Here is a 10,699-nt window from a genome sequence, read left to right as displayed (position 1 = left end):
CTGCACTCTGTATTATAAATCTTTATATCATCAGCATCTAGCTCAGTTCCTGACATGTGGTAAGAATTATGAAATATTTGTTAAACTAGTCAGCTAAGATTTGAATAAATCAATTAACATCTTTCACAATTTTTGTCTCAAAATAAAATAAGTGGGTTGATCTATAGGTGATTCTCAGTGGCAGCAGTACTTCTACATAGAATCACCTGGAAACGTATGGGGACAGGTTTTTTGTTTTCCTAATGCCAGAGATGTCACTGGCATTTATTGACTGAGTACCAGGCAAGCTAAATACACTGCAATCACTAAGATAGTCCCATGCATTGAAGAATTTCCCTGCCCAAAATGTCATAGTGAGGCCATTCAGAATTTTAATCCTTAATGTCCTTTCAAACTCTAAAATTCTATAATTCTAAGTGGAAAGTAAATTTTGAAAATTATTGTTTTAAAATGCAGACATGAGTATCAAGGTAACATCAGTTAATAAGGTTCCTGTTTTGCTTCCTATTTGCCTTTAGGTATGTTCCTAGCTGGCGTATTTCTCTCAAGTACAGTATATGGACTCTATGAGTGAAATGGCCAGCTTTTCTGGTGTGAACCTCAAACTCATGTCCTTGTTCCTCATGGATCCAAAACCAGCCTGGGAAATCTTTTTGGCCCTTGTACATCAACCCAGTTCCAGCTGAGAGAATCTGGGAAATGGAACAGGGCCGAAAGGCTCTCTTATTCTCCCAACCCCCCCAAAATTTATCAAAGCCACCAAGACAAGGAATCTCCCTTTAATGAGTCATAAAAGTGATGATCCTTATTCCTCAAGCTTCCTGCTCTAGATGGAAGGCTGGTGGTAATTGCTGCCATTTTCCTGGTGACTTACGGTTACTTGTAACTTGTGCAACTGATGGAAACGCAGAGATGCAAGATAAGCTCTTTTTTATTTAGTTTCTTTCATAACAACCCTTTGATTTTCCTGCTCCTGGGGTAATATTAACAGTGTGAGTAACAGCAACCTTGGCCTTCTGTAAAAGAACACCAGGTGGAGGAACGATTCAGTGCCTGTGGTTAGATACAACCTTCAAGCCTATGTTTCTAAACAGTGCATCCAAGGGTCAAAAATCTCTTCAAATCACAGCCAAACTACGTCACAGACTCCTGTTCTAATTTTTACCTATTTGTTAGCTCCCAGATGAAATGTAATCTTTTATTACCTAAGTTCTAGAGCATTTTGGTTTTATTATTCTCCTGATCAAAAATTTTAGTTCAGTTTTATTTTTTTTAATTTTATTTATTTATATATTCATTCATTCATTTACTTAGTCTTAGCTCTTTCATTCATTCACGTATAATTACCCCCCAAGGTAAAATATATATGCAACTTGGTATATATCCATTCACATTTTTCTCCCAAATCAAAATCTATTACAGATTATATCAATCCTTATCACCACGTTTCTCATAGCCATGATCTTTCCTTAATTACCAAGCTCTGAGAAACCAATAAGTCGTTTGGGTTATATCCCTCTTCTCACTCCAGGCCCATAATATGTGAAGGTTCTAACGGAAAACTATAGCTGGCATATGGTTCTTACTTCAGGATCATTCCACTTAAAATTCTCCATCCATTCCCTTAGATAAGACAGCTCGATGGACTAATGACTAATCATCCCAGGCTCCCATGTAACTGTGGTGTCATGCATTTGGTATCTTTTTTAATTTGGGGCGATGCTGTGACTCAGCTATGGCCATCAAAGGCCTTAACACAGTCAAGCAATTTGTAGCTGAGCTTAAATTGAATGTTAATTACCAACATCATAACCATAAGGGGTTAACTAGTCAATTCTTGTAAGATATAAAAAATGTAATTATAAACTTGCACACATATTATCATCAAACAAAATTATCTTAGCAAACCCTCTTAACCTTTAGCTATACATATTGTACAGGTATCCACCCTGCTTCTCGAAAGTTTGTTTTATGCCACTTTGCCTTTACAAAAAAGTACCTGTTGTCACTAACCAAAAGAAATACAAAGATTTTTCAATTTTATGAAAAAAGACAAAAAGTGAAAATAGCGTTCAGCGTTTGTTTTGCAGGAGTCCTTAGAGAGGCAGAAGGTACCCCAAGCAGGGAGAGCGGCACCGGCAAGCTCCTCCCTTGGGAACTATACTCAGCATCTCAGCATCAAGCCACCATAGCTTTGAACTGTGTCTGTGAGCATCTGTGCTTCATCTCTATTTATTTTGTGCATCCATTAGCAAGGTAATTGCTTCTTCCCTTTAAGCCACTGGCTTATGAAAGATTTCATAGGAATGCTCTATTTCTGAATAAGGGGACCTGTATAAGTTTATCTTGCCAAACCCCCAAAACAAGACTCTGTAACAACTCATACAAAGCCTAAATAATGATAATTATTCCATAATTTATAGCATATTTTCTCCAGTTATAATCTCAACCAAACATATTCTAGCCTAACTCCTAATTAAATGAAATTTTAAAATGCTAAAATATTTCCAAAAGTTAAATTTAATGGGCTAGAATTTTTTTTTATTCTCTAACAGGTTTAACATGACCCCTCCCAATACTGACATAGCATTTAAAATTTCAAGATTTTTATGGAAAGGAATTTCTATAGATCTGATTTAGTTAATGTAGCTTAACAATTAAAGCAAGAAACCGAAAAATGCCTAGATGAGTTTATAAAACTTCATTAACACACAGGACTTGTCCTAGTCTTTCTATTAGTTTTTAATAAAATTACACATACAAGTATCTGCATCCCCTTGAGAATGCCCTCTAGATCAGTAAAAATTAAAAGGAGCAGGAATCAAGCACAATAATAAACAGTTGATAACGCCTTGTCTAACCACGCCCCCACGGGAGACGTCTGTAATCAAACGTTAAGCTATAACGGAAAGTTTGACTGTTATATTAACTTAATGTCAGGGTTTGTAAATTTCGTGCTCGCTACCGTAGTCATGAAATTAACCCAAATTTTAAAAAATTTGTCATAAAGCATGTGTAAGATAATTTAATGCTAGTTAAGTTTTCATTAAAAAGCTCCAACTAAAATTAAAACAACCTAAAAAAGTGACTTTAATATTTCTGGTTACACAATAGCTAAGATTCAAGCTAGGATTAGATACCCCATTATGCTTAGACCTAAACTCAAGTAATTAACATAAATTTCTTGCCACAGTACTACTAGCAATAGCCTAAAACTCAAAGGACTTCACAGTGCCTTTTACAATCCTCTAGAGGAGCCTCCTCTATAAGTGATAAACCCAGAAAAGCCTCACCACTCCTTGCTGATACAGCCTACATACCACCATCCTCAGTGAATTACAGTAAGCACAACTATCAGCATAAAAACACTAGGTCAAGGTGTAGCTGATGGGTGAAAAGAAATGGGCTACTTTTTCTACTTTCAGAACATTAAAAATTATATGAAAGCCTTTATGAAGCCAAAGACTAAAGGAGGAGTTAGTAGTAAATTAAGAATAGAGAGCTTAAATGAATCATGGCCATGAAGCATGCACACACCATCCGTCACCCTCCTCAAATATTAATTTCATATTTATAATTATCTAACACATGAGACAAGTCAATGTACAAGATAACACACCGGAAAGTGTGCTTGGACAAATCAACGTGCAGCTTAAGTCAAGCATCTAGTTTACACCCAGGAGATTTCATCTTCAAATGACCACTTTGAACTAAAGCTAGTCCAAACTTAACTAAACTTAACAATTGTATTTAAATGAAAGAAAACATTTTTTTACAAGTATAGGCAATAGAAATCTTAATGGGTGCTCTAAAGTACTATAAGAAAATGATGAGATAAGCATTTAAAGTCTTAAAGAGTAAAGTTTACCCCTTTACCCTTTGCATAATGAATTAAATAGAACAATCTCAGAAGGAAGACTTAAGTCAAATACCCCAAAACCACATGAGCTACTTAGCAGGCAGTTTAAAGAACACACTCAGCTACATGGCAAAATAGTGAGAAGATATATTAGTACAAATGAAAAGACTACTGAGCCTGGTGATAGCTGGCTATCCACAATAGAATTCTAGTTCAACTTTAAATTTACCTAAAAAAAAAAATAAAAAGTCCAATGTAAAGTTAAATGTTATCCAAAAAGGTACAGCTCTTTAGACATAAGAAAAACCTTCCTTAGAGAATAAGTATTAATAAATCCATAGTTGGCTTAATAGCAGTCTTGGTTAAGAAAGCATTCAAACTCAGCAATTTTAATTTCAGTAATAAAAATTGACTCAATACTGAATTAATCAATTAATAGAAGAAAACTGTTAATAACTGTAACAAGAATTTTTTTTTGTAATAAGCTTAGATCAGATAACTACTGATACCTAACAATTAAATAAATTTAACCTAATAATTAACTATTAAATCAAGTGTTAATTCAACACAGCATGTGCCTAAGAAGATTTTTAAACATAAAAGGAACTCTGCTAACATAAACCCTGTCTGTTGACCAAAAACACTGCCTCTAGCATTTCTAGTATTACAGGCATTTCCTGCCCAATTAAATATGTGTAACGGTGCAGTATTCTGACCATGCAAAGGTAACACAATCATTTGTTCTCTAAAGACTTGTATGAAAGGCCACACAAGGGTTTTACTGTCTCTTACTTTCAATCAGTGAAATTGACCTTCCTGTAAAAAGGAAGGAATAACAAAATAAGATGAGAAGAACCTATGGAGCTTTGATTAATTAATCATCCAAATACAAACATTTTAACCAAACTGAAGAATAACAAAAATTTAAATGGATTAATAATTTTGTTTGGGGTGACTACAGAGTATAAAAATAATTTCAGAGTGGTTTAAATTTAGACCAAACTAGTGAAAATACATTTTGTCCCTTATTGATCCAAAAACTGATCAACAGAACAAGTTACTCTGGGGATAACTGCAATCTTGTTCAAGAGTTCATATTGACAGTAGGGTTCATGACCTCAATGTTGGATTAGGACATCCCAAAGGTGTAACCCCTATTAATGGTTCTTTTGCTCAAAAGATTAGTATCCCACGTGATCTTAGTTCAGACTGGAGTGACCCAGGTCAGTTTCTATTTAATATTTCTTCCAGTATGAAAAGACAAGAGAAATAAGGCCAACTTGACAAAAGTGCCTTCAACATAATAGATGATATAATCTAAGTAATTTCTATCAACCCTGACCAAGAACAGGGCTTGTTAAAGTGGAAGAGTCCAGTAATAGCATAAAACTTAAACCTTTACAACTAGAGGTTTAATTCCTCTTCTTAACAGTACGTTCAGGATTAATTTTCTGTTAATTGTTCCTATTTTACTTGCCATAGCATTCCTTTATTAATCAAACAAAAAGCATTGGGTTATATATAACTTCATAAAGGACCAAATATTGTTGGTCTTCATGTTCTGCTTCAACCCACTGTCAATGTTTTCAAATTATTTATCAAAGATACAACCTCACACATGTCAGAATGGCTATCATCAAAAAGACAATAACAAGTGTTGGCAATGATGTAAAGAAAAGGAAACCCTTGTACACTGTTGGTGGAAATGAAATTGGTGCAGCCACTATTAAAAACACTATGTAGGTTCCTCAAAACATTAAAATAGAACTACCATATCATCCAGCAAGTCCATTTCTGGCTATTTACTGGAAGAAAACAAAAACACTAATTTAAAAAGATATATACACCCCTATGTTCACTGTAGCATTATTTACAGTAAACAACTGCCATTTGCTACAGAATAAATGGACCTATAGGGTATTATGCTAAAGTGAAATAATTCAGAGAATACTGTATTTCACTTATATGTGGAATCTAAAAAACAAAGCAAGCAAAACAAAGCAGAAACACACTTATACTACAGAGAGCAAGCTGGTGGTTGCCAGAGGGGAGGGGCATGAGGGGTTGGGTGAAATAGTGAAGGGGATTAAGAGGTACAAACTTTCACTATTGTTTGTCTTTTCACTCACTTAATTGTATAAAACTAAAACTAAAACAGTATTTTAGGTTGTGAAAGACTAAAGTTAATCTCCTCTTGATATAAACTTTCTAAATTTTTATGTCAGCTTTATGAGTCATTTAAGTTATTATTTTCACAAATTAAGATTATAAATATAAATTTTGAATGAATTTTAATGTACAGAGATTTCATTAATTTTAAGACCATGGCAACTTTTAAATTTAATAAATTAAAAAAGAATATTTGGATAATATTTTTGTTATAAAACTGATCACTAAAATTAGCTCTTATACATTTTTAAATGGCTAGGGATCAGCAGGTGTGTAAATGAATTCATATAATGTTGATTATGGAGGAGTTTTTGCCATTTTTAAATTTGTGAAGGTGATATGAAACGTGTTTATGGATAAAAACAGCTACATAGCAAAAAAAGAGGTACAAATTTTCAGTTGTAAAAACATGTCATGGGAATGTAATATACAGCATAAGGAATATAGTCAATAATATTGTAATAATTTTGTATGGTGACAGATGGTTACTAGACTTACTGTGGTGATTGTTTCATAATGTATTTGATTGGCAAATCATTATGTTGTACACCTGAAAGTAACATAATATTGTGCATCAACTATACTTCAATTTTAAAAAATGGGAACGACGGAAAACAGTTATTAGTCAAAGAAATTTTATGACCATTAACATCATCAATATGAATCTCACTATGCATACCATATCCACTATTCAACAAATTTAGGTGTATTATTCTTATTCGCTGTATCAAGTTTAGCTATTTATTCTCTGATCAGGATGAGCTTCAAGTTCAAAATAGCCCTTAATTGGTACACTCTGAGCCATATCACAAACGATGTCATATGACATTGTTGCACTAGCAATTATTCAATTAACTGTACTACTTATAAATAGATCATTTACACTATCAACCCAATTATTACTCAATAATACTTATGACTAATTTTTCCATCGTGACCACCAGCCATAATATGATTTATTTCTACCCTAGCAGAAACCAACCGAGCCCCTTTGTTATTAACAGAGGGAGAATCAGAATTTGTCTCCGGTTTTAAGGTCAAATATGCAGCAGGCCCCTTTCCCTATCTATTCCAGCAGAATATGCCAACATTATCATAATAAAAATTTTACCAAAAACTGTTTTCTGAGGAACATTCTTCAATCCCTATATACCAGAAAAGTATACAATTATTTTCATTACCAAAACCCTTCTATTTTATTTTTATGAACTCAGGCATCTTACCCACAGTTCAGATATGACTAGTTTACGCATCTCTTACGAAGAAATGTTTACTCTAACACTAGCCTCATGCACATGGCATATGTCAAATACCGTTACTATAGCAAGTATTCCACCACAAAGAAATATGCCTGATAAAAAAGTTACTTTGATAGAGTAAATAATAGAGGCTTAAACCCTCTTATTTCTAGACTTTTAGGAACTGAACCTAGTCCTAAGAATTCAAAAATCTCCGTGTTACCATATTACATCACACTCTATAGTAAAATCCGCTAAATAAATCTTCAAGCCAATACCCCCAAAATGTTGGTTTGTATCTTTCCCATACTAAACAATCCTCCTATCTTTATTATTATTTCATTCACCATTACTACAGATACAATAATATTATATTAAGCTCACATTGATTAATAATCTGAATTGGCTTCAAGATAAATATAATTAATATTCCAATCCTAATCAAAAATTATAATCTATGATTATAATTAGTAACATTAAATCCATGACATATCCACTAAATATTTCCTAACACAAGCCACTACTTCTATACTTCTCATAATAGCTATCATTATTAAAATAATATATTCTAGTCAACGAACAACTACTAAAATTTTTAATCCAACAGCATCTTCTATTATTACAGTGGCCCTTATTATAAAACTTTGACTTTCCCCATTCCATTTTTGAGTACCAGAAGTTACACAAGGTATTCACTCCATTAATATGAAGCTTAATCTTATCAACATGACAAAAACTTGCACTCACGTCAGTTTTATATCAAATTTCATCATCAATTAATCTAGATATATTCATTATTGCTATAGTATCAATTACAGTTAGGATACTGAGGAAGGCTCAACCAAACACAACTGCAAAAAATGTTGGCCTATTTATCAATTGGCCACTTAGGCTGAATAGCAGCTATCATGATCTATGACCCAAATTTTATAGCTCTTAACCTATTCATTTATATTATGTTAACATTTACTACATTTGTATTACTTATTTACAGTTCATCCATCACAACACTTCCACACACATGAAACAGAGTACCTTTAATTACTACCATAATTCTTCTAATTATATTATCCCTAGGAGGCCTCCCACCAAAAATAGCAGCATTATTATACCAACATTAATACCTATTGTAGCATTACTTAATCTACATATGATTAATTTATTCTATATCACTAACATTATTCCTATCAGTAAATAAAATAAAAATAAAATGACAATTAATACCTATTGTAGCATTACTTAATCTACATATGATTAACTTATTCTATATCACTAACATTATTCCTATCAGTAAATAAAATAAAAATAAAATGACAATAAAACGAAAATATAAACCAAATATTTTTTAAAATCTCTATCCATTACTGTATCAGCATCAATATTGCCCCTAACGCCAATATTATCAATACTGGCCTAGGGATTTAGGTTAACATAGACCAAGTCCCTTCAAAGCCCTAAGCAAGTGTTATCTACTTTGTTTCGGAAACATGGATCGCAAGACTCTACCTTGCATCAGCTGCATGCAGATCAAACACTTCCATTAAGCTAAATCCTTACTAGATGGGTATGCTTCCATCCCATGAAATTTTAGCTAACAGTGAAATACTCTAGTCAGCTGGCTTCAGTCTTCTCCAGCTGCTGAGGGGAGAAAGGTAGGAGAAGCCTGGCAGAATTAAAGCTATCTCTTTGAATTTGCAATTCAATCTGTTATTCACTATAGGGCTTGGTAAAAAGAGGATTCAACCTCTGTCTTTAGATTTAGTCTAATGTTACTCAGCCATTTTACCTGTGTTGATAAACCTCTTATTATTCTCAACAAACCATAAAGATATTGACATATCATATTTACTATTTGGTGCTTGAACCAGAATAGTAGGAACCTTCCCAAGCCTTCAGTCCATACTGAATTAGGTTAAATGACAGCTTTATTAGGAAATGGTAAAATTTATAATGTTATTGCTTACACATTCTAATAACCTTTTTATAGTAATATCTATTATGATCAGGAGCTTTGGCAGTTGATTAGTACCATTAGTCGTTGAAGCCCCTGATATAGTAACTCCTTGAATAAACAACGTAAGCTTTTACATCTCATATCATCACTCTTTTTTTTTTTTGGTTGCACCAGGTCTTAGTTGCAACAGCCAGGCTCCTTAGTTGCGGCACGTGGGTTCCTTAGTTGTGGCACGTGGCTCCTTAGTTGTGGCATGCACACGTCAGCATGCATGTGGGATCTAGTTTCCTAACCAGGGATTGAACCCAGGCCCCCTGCATTGGGAGCATGGAGCCTTTTTTTTTAACATCTTTATTGGAGTATAATTGCTTTACAATGGTGTGTTAGTTGCTGCTGTATAACAAAGTGAATCAGCTATACATATACAATATATCCCCATATCTCCTCCCTCTTGTGTCTCCCTCCCACCCTACCTATACCACCACTCTAGGTGGTCACAAAGCCCCAAGCTGATCTCCCTGTGCTATGTGGCTGCTTCCCACCAGCTATCTATTTTACATTTGGTAGTATATATAAGTCCACGCCACTCTCTCACATTGTCCCAGCTTACCCTTCCCCCTCCCCATGTCCTCAAGTCCATTCTCTACGTGTGTCTTTATTCCTGTCCTGCCCCTAGGTTCTTCAGAATCTCTTTTTTTTTAGCTTCCATATATATGTGTTAGCATACGGTATTTGTTTTTCTCTTTCTGACTTACTTCACTCTGTATGACAGTCTCTATGTCCATCCACCTCACTACAAATAACTCAATTTCATTTCCTTTTATGGCTGAGTAATATTCCATTGTATGTATGTACCACATCTTCTTTATCCATTCATCTGTCAATGGACACTTAGGTGGGAGCACGGAGTCTTATCCACTGTGCCACCAGGGAAGTCTTCTCCCATCATCACTCTTACTTGCTCTTGCCTCATCTATAACTAAAGCAGATGTTGGAACAGGATGAACAGTATGACTGCCCTTAACCAGTAATTTAGCTCACAATGGACCTTCTATAGATTTGACTAACTTTTCATTACCTTTAGCAGGTGTCCCATCAATTTTAGGTGCAATCAGTTTTATTACTAGAATTATCAATATAGAACCACCAGCCACATCTCAGTATCAAACACCACTATTTGTTTGATCCATTCTAATTATAGCTGTACTATTATTACTTGCACTCCCAATGCTACCAGCTGATATTACTGTATTATTTATCTTTCCTTCAATATTGAATAATAACCTTGCTGGGTAGAGTATCCTAAGTTGTAGCTTTTTCCCTTTCAGCACTTTAAATATACCATGCCACTCCCTTCTGGTTGCAAAGTTTCTGCAGAAGAGTCAGCTGATAGTCTTATTAGGGTTCACTTGTATGTGGTTCTTTGTTTTTCTCTTGCACTCTTTAAAATTCTCTATATATCTTTTGCCACTTTAATTT

Source organism: Balaenoptera physalus, assembly GCF_965194825.1.
Source record: "Balaenoptera physalus genome assembly, chromosome: 1".
NCBI lineage: Eukaryota > Metazoa > Chordata > Mammalia > Artiodactyla > Balaenopteridae > Balaenoptera > Balaenoptera physalus.
This window is presented reverse-complemented; position numbering follows the sequence as displayed.